The sequence below is a fragment of the Schistocerca piceifrons genome, chromosome 1, assembly GCF_021461385.2.
Source record: "Schistocerca piceifrons isolate TAMUIC-IGC-003096 chromosome 1, iqSchPice1.1, whole genome shotgun sequence".
Lineage (NCBI taxonomy): Eukaryota > Metazoa > Arthropoda > Insecta > Orthoptera > Acrididae > Schistocerca > Schistocerca piceifrons.
The window spans coordinates 509,822,148-509,834,991 of record NC_060138.1 but is presented as its reverse complement, the minus strand read 5'-3'; positions in this window follow the sequence as shown (position 1 = coordinate 509,834,991).

Sequence of the window (12,844 nt, the reverse complement as noted above, 5' to 3'; positions counted from 1 at the left end):
CCACAATGGTGCTGTGGTTAACACACCTGCCTAGTAAGCAGGAGATTCTCGCTTCGAATCCCAGTCTGGCACTCATGTTCACTCATTGCCGCTGATTCCACATAATGTCCCAATGCAGCTGACGTCAATAGTCCCTTCCTTTCTTTCCTTTCTCCTCCCTCCCCTTACGCCTTCAATTTATGTACAATGTATCACAGCTGCAGATTCCATATGGGTCTCTTCTTCGTGACATGTTCAAGAGAACAGATACCAGTTAGTACATGTTATCTTATCAGTGCATTTAGAAACACCACAATGATCCCATACCTTGTGAGTGTGAGGAATGAATTAATCTACAAACTTTTCAAGTAAACTTATATGCCACTGTTCTTGATTATATGTACATCAATGAAACAGCACAAAAAATTTTTAAGTTACTACCATAATTTCCTTCACATCGTTTGAGTCTTATCTTTTTCCAGTGTGGATCTTCTTCTTGCAATTGCTTCAGACTATTGCACATGTTTACATAATAGGATTGGTGTGTTTTATCTTGCATACGTAGGACACAGATTTCAGAATTCTGTTCAATGAGTTCTAAAAATTCGTTTAACCTTTTGAAGTAGCCTCAACAGGGCATCAGCAATCATGTTTTGTTTACCTTTGGTGTACAGTACCTTGAATCTGAATTTCTGCAAGGAAAGACACCACTTGGCTATTCTTTCGTGCTGAAATTTGCACTTCAAGAGAAAAGAAAATGCTTAGTGGTCATAGTAGACTTTGCTGTGTTTTCCCCACCAATAATATCAAATTTCTTAAAAGACCACACTTTATCGAGAGAGCTTCGAGCTCTATTACTGAATATGATTGCTCAAATTCAGTAAGATTTCTGCTTGAAAAACTAATTACCTTGGGTGTGTGTTATCCATCTGTCTCAGTCATCTGGTATAGGTATGCCCCCAGACCCTGTGGAGATGCATTAGTGCTGAAACAAAACTTTTGGGACATGTCTGTGTGACACAACAGCTTCGAATTGAGTAGTTCCTTTTATGCTTTCAAAGTTGATTTTTAATTGACTGGCCATATCCATGGATCATTCTGCAGTAACAAGTTTAATAAGGCATTGGTGTTGAGTGACTCGTCAAGAACAAATTTTCTAAAGAGACACACTCCTGAGATAGGGGAAAATATCTGATTGCATCTAGTTCCCCTGGATCTGGACTGACGTAATGTGTCCTAGGAATTTGACCTTTTCCTTCTCAAATTCATACTTCTTTAAATTTGCTGTAACACCATATTCTGAGAATTGTACTTGTCCAAAAAGTTATAAATGCTCTTCCGAGATAGGCATTGCTATTATCAAGTCATCCACATAAACAGTGACTTATTAACTATCTCTGGACCTGAAACTTTGTCTCGCATGGAAATGAAGACACCTGTGCTCACATTTAAGCCAAAAGGCAAGATGCAAAATTCATAGCATCTGACCCCATATACAAAGGCTGTGTACTAGGTACCTACTGTATTCCTGTACTTCCTCAGCCAACTCTACATATAGTTTGCAACTTGATAACAGTATCTTGCATCTTCTTTACACTTTTATTAATTTCTGGGTGGGTCCCTGCATTTCAGTCTGTCCATCACTCACGTTTTTCAGCTTATCTGCCATTTCCTCCTGCACCTTGTCAACATCCATTACCTAGCTTATTTGACATGTCAATGCACAACTTTTTTCCATAGGTCATCAAATTTTCGCATCTGTTCATTTAAAAGCTCCTCAGATTTTTATGTCACATGATTACTAAAAGCATTAAATGTTTGTGTTTGTTGGTTTGAAGAATCTTCAACTTTTTGTGTTACATTATTAAATTTTCATGTTAGATCATTAAAGTTTAGTGTTCGTTCATTTAACTGAGTGCTTGTCCATTCCTAAAAATCATTAAGACTTTTTGTCATCCCTTGAATAAGTTGGGTTGATGTTGGGGTATTATTCTGGATGTGTACTAATTCATATTGATCACATTCAGATTTATTTTGCCGGATACAGAAATTTTAGATCTACTAGATTCTGCACTACTGCACCTTTCACTAGTCCCACGTGAAAAAAGGCTTCCTTTTGATATTTGCGAATTTATTTCATCTGCCATAATTTAAGTCACATCATTAATCAAAACATTGCTACCCTCGATCACAGTTGACCTTAAATAATACTCGCAGTTGTCATCTGACTCAATGATATTTTCACACTCACTATCATTTGTCATCACGTTAGGTGGCCACATTTTGTGCTTCTACCTTAATTACTGAATTGTCAACAATGGTTTTATTTGCTATATCCATTTCTGTCCTTTTGATTTACTAACTGCAAAATTTTAAAATGAATATCCCTTTCTTAATTACTCTGAGAAAATTTTCTAAATTATCCTGTGACGTGTCCCAAACACATACTGCAACTCACTGTTGCCGCACTTACACTTTTATCAGCCAAAAAATTATTTTTAGTAGATACACTATTTTACTACAATTTAAATTGCTCCAAGTTTTAGGATGGGAGGGGAGAGGTACTACTACTATTGCAGATGAGTGAGGCACTACCAAGTATAGCCGTGCAAGCTGTAAGTTACTATTTCCCTACCTTCTAATTGGGTTTCACCATACAAATTTTACTCTCTGTCCATGAATATCTTTCTTTCGTGATCCTTCCTCTCTTTCTCTTGGCTACATTATTCATTTCATGTATCAGAGAAACCAAAATATAATTAATACAATGGAAAATTATAACATGTTGTATATATTTTAATTATTTCAGTTATCTATACCTGGCACTGCCCTTTTTAGTCACCAGTTATACTGGTATTTAAGTACTGGTGCCATAAGGAGATGTGAATAATGTGGATTGTTTTGAGGTGTGTGGCTGGTGGGTACTTTCACCAGCAGTGACTCAGGTGTCTAAGTTCACACCTCCACAGTCTCTTGCTACAATTATCATGTCTAAAGTGATTAACTTCCTTTGAATAGAGTGATATTTATCTCTTCTTTCTTGACAAAAATGATGCACTGTCCATCTCTGTGACAAAGAATGCAGTACAGTACAATGATAAATAATGTCATTATATCCAAAGTTCACAGACCACGGTGTATCCAGGTATAATGAGCAGTTTAGAAAAGATAAAGACTATCTCCCTTTCCAGAAGATATATTGTAAAAACTTTTATACAAATATCTATATTGTTGTCTGACATACACACAGTACTTCCACCCAGAATCAGGGATGGTAAGCAACAGATAGTTGAAGAGTGAAAAATTTTATATCACTTTATGAAACATTCGAATACAGAGATATGTTCATCTTTCTTTTTGGAAATTATCTCTTTTGGATGTGGGCATGTTTGTCACATATTTGTCCCAGACAGTGTTCCAATACTTATTAAATGACATATAAAAAGAGTGTACAGATTTGAGTGTCAGGAAGTCGTTTCTGAAAGTATTTGTATGGAGTGTAACCATGTATGGAAGTGAAACATGGACAATAAATAGTTTGGACAAGAAGAGAATAGAAGCTTTCGAAATGTCGTGCCACAGAAGAATGTTGAAGAATAGGTGGGTAGATCACATAACTAATGAGGAGGTATTGAATAGGATTGGGGAGAAGAGAAGTTTGTGGCACTACTTGACTAGAAGAAGGGATCAGTTGGTAGGACATGTCCTGAGGCATCAAGGGATCACAAATTTAGCATTGGAGGGCAGTGTGGTTGGTAAAAATTCTAGAGGGAGACCAAGAAATGAATACACTAAGCAGATTCAGAAGGATGTAGGTTGCAGTAGGTACTGGGAGATGAAGGAGCTTGCACAGGATAGATTAGCATGGAGAGCTGCATCAAAGCAGTCTCAGGACTGAAGACCACAACAACAACAACAACAACAACAACAACAAAAAGAGTGTTCAAAAAGTTTTGCATAGTCGCCTGTAATTTTTTTATTCTTTGCAGGAGGAGAATGAAATTTTTTGTGAACATGCTTGGAACATTTAGCTACACATTAAGCCTACTCAATGTAATCTCCATCAGCTGTGACACATCTGGCCCAATGTTCTTTCCATGATATAACTGCACTTGGTAAAATTCTGGGAACTGACTTTTACACCATTGCTTGATACAGGAAATAAGGTCTTTCTCACTATCAAATGTTTTACCGCACAGGTGGGGCTTCAGACGACCAAAGAGGTAAAAATCAGATGGAGCCAAGTCCGGACTGAAGGGAGGATGAGGAACAATTTTCCAGCTCATTTTTCTGATTTTCTCCTGTGTCATAAGGGCTGTATGGGGTTTGGCATTGTCATGATGTAGTCTGATGAACTGACCCTGAAGCTGTGGTCTGTGGGTATCGATGGCACGTCACAGATTGTCCAATGACAAATAGTAATGGTCCCGGTTAATTGCGGAGCCAGGGCCGAAAAAGTCAATGAAAATGACGCCACACTGATCCCAGAAGAAGGACACCATCGTCTTTAGTTCTGCTGTTTGTGAAAGTCTTGGTTTCTTCTTCCGAGGGGAACATGGATGACGTCACTCCATGGATTGGGTTTTGCTCTCAGGTTTGGATAAAAACAACCATGTTTCATCCTAGATAATGACGCCGTCAAAACACTGTTTCCACTCTTCCATAAAGGTCTTCGTGAGACCCTCGCACACACTCTTCCTCATAATTTTCATTTCTCTTGTCAATAATCTAGGCACCCAACGTGCACAGATTTTTCTGTACGCTAGTGACTGTACTAGTGATACCACACTACCCAATGACAAATGAATCATTTCATCAGGCTGTTGTGTCATCACACATCTGTCATTTTGGATGATTTGATCAATGGTCTCCTTATTCATATCACTCAGTGCCGTCAATGGTCAACTGCATCATGGATTGCCCAGTAAAGAGAAATCACCTTCTTTAAACCTCTGCAACACCACTGGATACTACTGTGATCCACTTTATCCTCCCCATAAACAGGGAGCATCTTCCTGTGAATCAATGTGGCACAGTCATCCCCAGTCTTGAAGAGGAATTCCATCACAGACCGTTGTCACAACCTGACATCTACTTCACGGTCCATTATGACTCACGTGTAAATAAAAGAAAATACTTTTATATACCAACTTATAGCTAAATGTTCACAAAAAATTTCACTCTCCTCCTGTAAAAAAATAAAAAAATTAGAGGAGACTGTGCAAAACTTTTTTAACGCCCTTTGTACATTATTGCTGAACTAAAATAAGATCTATCACAACAGGGCAACACAGGACAACCAAAATACCTTTTGAGAAAAGAAAATATGCAACAGTAATCAGGCAGTTTAACAGATTGTGGTAGGCAATGACTCCCGTCCCTCCACAGACGAGAAAATATTGAAGAAAATGGCTACAAACTATACTGTAGAAGGGAAATTATGTGTTCACCTAGAATCCTAAATATTCGAAATATAGGCCAAAATATCGAAAATGTGTTGAAAAACCACAAGGTAAAAATATGATTCTAAGCTAACAAACTCTACCAGAAGCCAATGCACAATATAAGCTACGATCATAACCTACTTTGAGATGGTGGAATCTAAGAAAGTAGCTTTTCAGGGATGATGGATGTTTTATTAGATACAAACTTTTCTGTTGGTCATGGTAGCAGCAAAGCTGTAGAAGTCACAAGCTCATGCAGTGAAACCAAGGTAGCATAAGATGCTAGAACAATAGGTGGTCCAACCAGTGAGTAGAGTGCCAACGACAATCAGTAGAAAATTGAAGACCATAACTCACCAAGGGCACCATGAGCCAAGTCCTTAGCACCAACAAAAAATTCCAAAAAGTGCAGTCCAATAAAATAATTCTGCATTGGTGTATTGGTACTGCTGTGGTGCATTATCAATAGCTTCATTAAAAGACAGCAAATTACAGCTTGGCAAGCCAAGCAGGATTTTAAACTTCCTAGACATAAATCAAAAAATGTTAGCGACGGCTTGCTAAGAGCATGCCCAGTGTTCCCACCACTGACACCTTGCATAAATGTTACCTGAAGGCGCAGACTCTTACACTGCTCAGGTCTCTGTCTACAAATCAGTATTGGGGCATTGGTATAACAATTGAAGGAGTGGAACAAGGACAGATGGGACAACAAGTATCATCCATAACCTCCTGCATAAAGATGTTGGAGGTGAAGCCAACTGGTGGTGTTGTAGATTCATGGGACGGGCCTGCAATGCATGTCTCAAGCTCATACGCAAAATAGTAAGTGCCTGGAGTTGTCAGTATGGTGGGCAGGGTTCCATTTCGAATGACAACCATCATCATCACTCTGTCAGTCTTCCTGTGAGCTGCTGTGGCTGGGGGCAGAGTAAAAGACTGTACCACTGCTGCTTCTGTGAGGGAGTTGATTTGTGCACAGCAGGCTTTGGGTGTGTACAGTCTGGGACTTTGGGCTCAATGTGTTGTGCACAGCAGGTCGAATAATATATGGGGCTGAATATACACAGAATTATGGCTGGGCTACTTCCATTAATGTGGCCAAGGTAGCAAGGAAGCAATGAGTGTTTCCTCAGCTGTCGATGTTCGCATAACCTTTCACATTTGCATCTTAAATGTTCTGACCATCTGCTTAGCATTCAGAATTACAAAGGAGGCAGTGATCAGATGTCTTGAGCTGTTGTGCTGGCACAACTGTTTAAATGCTGAGGCTATAAAGTTGGGGGCCATTCTCAAACACAATTGGGTGGAGTGTACCGTCTATTGTAAAAATTGAGGCCAATGGGCAGATTATGGTTCTTGGTGAGGTGCTGGACGTGAGTGTTATGTACAGAAAAATTGGCCCAGGTGAGAAATGCTGCAAGGGGTCCAGCTAATTCTGGAAGCAAGCATGACAGAACCAAACAGTACCCCTACTGCCAAGCCAGTGCACTTAGTGACAGGCTCAGCAGTTTTCACACAAAATGAAAAGTCCCTTAATGATTCACAACACAGGACACCAATTTGGATGTACAGAACAAAACATTCCAGTACTTCTTGATGAAATAAAGCTCATGATATGGATTTATTCGAAGGTTTAGATATATATTACCATTAAAAAAATTAAAACAAAATGCTAAATGGCAAATCAGAAGAGGCTCAATGAATTTCTTCATATGTTTCAATGACATTCTTAAGTTAGCCAAAATTACTATGCTGGAGTGTAGAAAAAGTAAACCTTTTGGTTATTACATCAGAATTCTCTATATTTCTAAAACGCCTTGTATATTGAGAGAGTACCATCTACATTGATGTGCAAAACTTAGGGATGAAAGTAACTTTCAAATGGTGTGTTACTGCCAAGGAACATAGCTTGATGGAAGCTGGACCACACAGAAAGAAGTGCTACACTATAGTATACAAGGCATCAGAAAGAAATATGGAATGAGATGAACAGAACTGACACTTTCATTGAAAGACAATAATTGTGCTGAGGTCACTGTGATTTTTTATTGACCCCAGGACATTACAAAAGGCAGGACATAGTTCTTTCTAGGTTGTGTTACCACGACAGATACAACTGCATGTTATGCAATGTGTTCTCATGCTGGCCACATGGTTGATCATGAAATCAGAGCCAAATGCATTGCTAAAATGACATACAAGGGAAAGAAGTACATTGTCACAATAATGCCGAGTGGCGAGTGTACTGTATTCAAAGATTTGGAGGTCAGTATGCTCACACAATGTTATGCCTTGACACACCACAACAAATGGACCACAAAAACGATTATGTTCGAGAATTTTCCTGGGTGCACTGTGTGTTTCCACTTCTTGCCATATGAGAATAGGTCAGGAAACAGTACTCTGTTCTCATCCAAGAAGAGCATGTGACCCCACTCCTCATCGTTCGAGTCCCTATGCTCTTGGCACCAACGCAAACAGTGCCATCCCTCTGCAGGTGTCAATGGAACACAACACACCAGTCATCAGGCAAAGAAACCAACCCCATGCAGTCACCATGCCACTGTATAGCATGAGATTGTATGCCTTGTTGTCCTGTTAAATGTGATTGCAATTGCACCTACTGTTTAACATGGATCCCTTCTTGCCTGTAGCACAATGCAGTGGTCACCTGCTGCTGTTTGGTCACGTAAGACCATGTCCTCTCCTTCAGGCAGCAGTACCTATGGTTCGAAACATTCCCCATGCATGTGAAACAATGCTCTGAGCTACATCAAACTCCTGCGCTACGCTCATTACACTTTGTCCTTTTCCAGTTTCCCAATGATTCTTCCCTCTGTGAAGTCATTCAGATGTTGTCTCTGCACCATGTTGTAATGAAGAATATCTCCACAGCTTACTGTAATTGCTCACTGATAGACAAACACAGTTTCTTCCCATTTCTTCAACAGCTCTCGCATTGTGGGGCGAGCCCCATTTGGCGCTATCATCACACGCCAACTTTCTGTGCATGACTGGAAATATCCGGCAACATGCTCCAGCACTTTCATTTATCTCCAACCAGTTATTAATATGATACTTTACTTTATCAACCTCATCCTTAAGTTTTGCAGACTAGTGTACTATCTGTTGATGATATATATCTCTGTGTTTGGTTTGTTTATAAGTGTTTCAAGTTTTTGATATGTGCACATCAACTATCTAAAAGATGAATAGCATGTTTCAGTTTATGCTTAACTAGATGAGTACCTGGTGTTGCCTGGGTATGTGTACATATTTCAGTTCTAGTATTCTAAATCCTCCTTCCCCCTCTCCATACATCTCCTCTGGGCCTCTATTCATCTATCTCTTTCTCCCCTTCTCTCTGTCGATCTGCTACTCCCTTCTCTCTTTCTCTAGTTCCTCCTACCCCCTCTCTCTGTCCGTCTCCTCTTCCCCTCTCTCCCTGCCTATCTCCTCCTCCCCCTCTCTATGTAGTACAATTATATAATTTTGTAGGTACATTCAATGGCATATGTGCTCATTATCTGGCAAATGTGTTACAGATAAAGTTTGTAGCAAAGAAGTAATAAATGTAAACATCATGCCTGATGCGACAGTATTACAGTATGGCTAGTAAAAAAGGTTGTTAAGTCATAAGCTTTTCTCCTTTCATCATTTTGTGGGGGTTGTAAGTGAGAAAAAGTTTCATAAAGGTTTAAAATTGTGTGTAAAGTTTGTTGCAAGACACTAAGTGCTATCATTCTTAAATACTGGATAGTGTGCATCATAGCTATACATTATGCAATGTGTACATTATGCAACAAATAGTGAGGAAGTATCGATTAAACACAATGAAGACGGTATAAGCATTGTTTTCCTTAATGTGAACCATATCACACAGTACTTATAAACCAATAAAAGCATTTTCACAAATATGATAAAGTTCAAAAGTCCAAGAGTAAACAGCTTTTTCAAAGAGAAAATATTTTTCCTTAATTCACGTAACATTCTTCATATAATTAAGTAACTTGTCCTACTCGCTTTCTAAAGTAGCCTAAGTTCTTACTCAGGTTTCAAACTATCCCATCCTACCAAAATTTCATTGAAATCATTCCAGCTAGTTAGTAATAATAAATTTCACACATCTCTGTGTGTATAACATCATATGTCCTGAGCTACGTGTCATACAATGATATAATTTTGTAGGTACATTCAGTGATATATATGAACTCTGCCTGCAAAATGTGTCATGAATAGAGTTATTGGTAAAGCAGTAATACCTAAAAACAGACTTAATGCAAAAATGAGCAGCAAAAATGTGATACATTTTGTTCCTTTAATCATTTTGTAAGGGGTGTCAGTAAGAAAAAGTTTTGTAAAGGTTTAAAATGATATGTAATGTTTGTTGGCAGTCACAAAGGGCTGTTTTTCTCACATACTGAATGAATGAAATGTGGGTATATGCACGTCGTGGTCTACATTTCTACTTTACCTACATCCCTTTGATAGGTTGGTGGTTCGCAAACCCACAGTGATTCTTTCAGGACAGTAAGTGATATGTGTACATAGTTCAGTTGAAATCAGTCCAGTGGTTTTGAGAGAGATGTGGAACATACATATTTACACACATTTTTATAATGTGTATGGATATATTTTTTCTGTGATCTCATTTTTATGAGATAAAGCCTATGCGGTGCCCAAAGCTATACTCAGGTTATGTGCAAAAACGTCATGAAAATTCATCTAGTAGTTTCAGAGATTAGCACATTCAAACAGCGAGAAAGACAGGAAAATTTTAGAAAAGCTTTAAATTATGAAATCTTTTATTTTTATGATTGGATTTTGACAAAATAAAGCATGTGCACTGCCCCAAGTTATGCTGAAGTTACCAGTGAAAACCATTACTGGTGTCTTTGGGAGATCAGTGTGATGAGTGCTAAATCTGACCACATCATCTCTGTGTGACTAGTTTATTTGTTACTGAAGCTATTTTGTTAAATACTTCATAGAACTATGTACATGATTGTTCACATGTGTGAGTCTCTACATAACAGAATACTCAGAATCAGGAGGTAAATTTACTTTCATACTTCCCAGTACCTCTAAGACGTTCAATAGGTAGAGATAAAAAATTCCATGTGTTTGCCTTAGAGTGAAGATTCCAGAATGTTGCAGCAGGTCACATATAGTAAGCTTTGTGTTTAAGTCATTAACTGTGATGATAAATCAAAAACAAGTTTTTCAATGGGACTTAATTCACTAAATGAAGTATGCATGAGATAAATTCAAGTTTTAAGACTGGCAGCAGCCAATGTTTCGATAATTAAAATAGAACGACTATTTTACAGCTGTAGGCTTTTAAAACCAATTAAAAATGACTGACTCGGGTTTGGAAAAACAAACTCTCATTGATTTTTATTACAAAGGTTATTACACTATATATTGTGTCAGACGTGATCCGACAGAAAAGGAAAGAGACAACTTACACTAAAAAGTTTACATGTACATTATCCTTTCTTTTTACCTCAAAACTGTTATTCTGCTGTGAGAAATTTCATTAAAATCAATCACCCCAAATAAATGGATGAGTTTACTACAGAAATGTTCTAGCTTCACAGATAATGATGTCATTACTGCACAATTCCAAAGAAAACAGCACAGCAGAAGTTTTTAAGCAGCCAAAGGAAATAATTCAAATGTTTGCGGCCTCAAACAGGTTCTAGTTTGAAGGAGAGCACTATTAACTGAACATATGTCGTACACACATAAATGTGAAGGACCATTCCCATTTCTATCAGCAGAAGAACACTACTGTAATTACTTGCTTGTTGACTGAGGAAATTGAGACAGAATAAAGGGCACAGTTCAAAACGAAAAACTGTTCCACATAAATTTACAAGAACAAATAGTTCCTTAGAAATCAAGTAGTCACTTTTTTTTTTTTTTTTTTTTGTCAAACCTCACATTACTGATGAAGCTATCTTGCCCGCAGATGACTTATTAAAAAAAAAAAAAATAATGCTTTGCTCAGTATTAAAATAAGCCAACAAATTAGAAGCAACATGTGTTATTTTCTTAATTCTCAGCAAGGTAGTATTGTCCCTCCTGGCTGGTCAAAACATAGTGAGGAACAACAGAAGCAACAGACTGCTATTTGTGATTACCACATTCAGTCTTGTAATTGAGGAACATTTGCTGAATATGAGTCTCACTTTGGTCTTCTGCAAATATGTTATACTGTTATTTAAGTACTGGCACCATAAGGAGGTGCAAATAATGTGGATTATTTCGATATTTTCTGGATACTTTCACTAGCAGCAATCCACACATCTAAGTTCGCACCTCTACAGTCTCCCACTACGTTCACCACTGAAACAGTCTAAACGAATTTTACACAGAGTACGCGAAGGAACTTGCCCCCCTTCTTGCAGCAGTGTACCATAGGTCTCTAGAAGAGCATAGCGTTCCAAAGGATTGGAAAAGGGCGGAGGTCATCCCCGTTTTCAAGAAGGGACGTCGAACAGATGTGCAGAACTATAGACCTATATCTCTAACATCGATCAGTTGTAGAATTTTGGAACATGTATTATGTTTGAGTATAATGACTTTTCTGGAGACTAGAAATCTACTCTGTAGGAATCAGCATGGGTTTCGAAAAAGACGCTCGTGTGAAACCCAGCTCGCACTATTCGTCCACGAGACTCAGAGGGCCATAGACACGGGTTCCCAGGTGGATGCCGTGTTTCTTGACTTCCGCAAGGTGTTCGATACAGTTCCCCACAGTCGTTTAATTAACAAAGTAAGAGCATATGGACTATCAGACCAATTGTGTGATTGGATTGAGGAGGTCCTAGATAACAGAACGCAGAATGTCATTCTCAATGGAGAGAAGTCATCCGAAGTAAGTGTGATTTCAGGTGTGCCACAGGGGAGTGTCATGGGACCGTTGCTGTTCACAATATACATAAATGACCTGGTGGATGACATCAGAAGTTCACTGAGGCTTTTTGCAATTTAAAATCAGCAGCAATTGGAACAAAGTCATAAAATTTGAGAAACTAAAGGCAGAAGGAATGCTTAAAAATCCACTATAAAAAGGGGTTGGTTGTCCCCAAAAAAAGCTTCAAATGACTGATGTCATTTCACTGTCACTAATAAACTGTAGAACGCGGTCAGCTGAGCGCATGTCATCTGCTAAAATCGACGATAGATCAGGCGATAGCTGTAGACGGGAGCGTAATGGATTAAAATAGGGGCATTCAATTAAAAGGTGTCTGACCGTCCACAACTGAGAGCAGTGGGGACAGAGTGGGGGAGGATCACCGCTTAAAAGATGTCGATGGCTAAAAAGACAGTGCCCTATCCGGAGTCTAGCTAAAATTACCTCCTCCTGACGACGCGTTCGGGAGGAAGAGGTCCAAGCGCAAGGAAGGGCT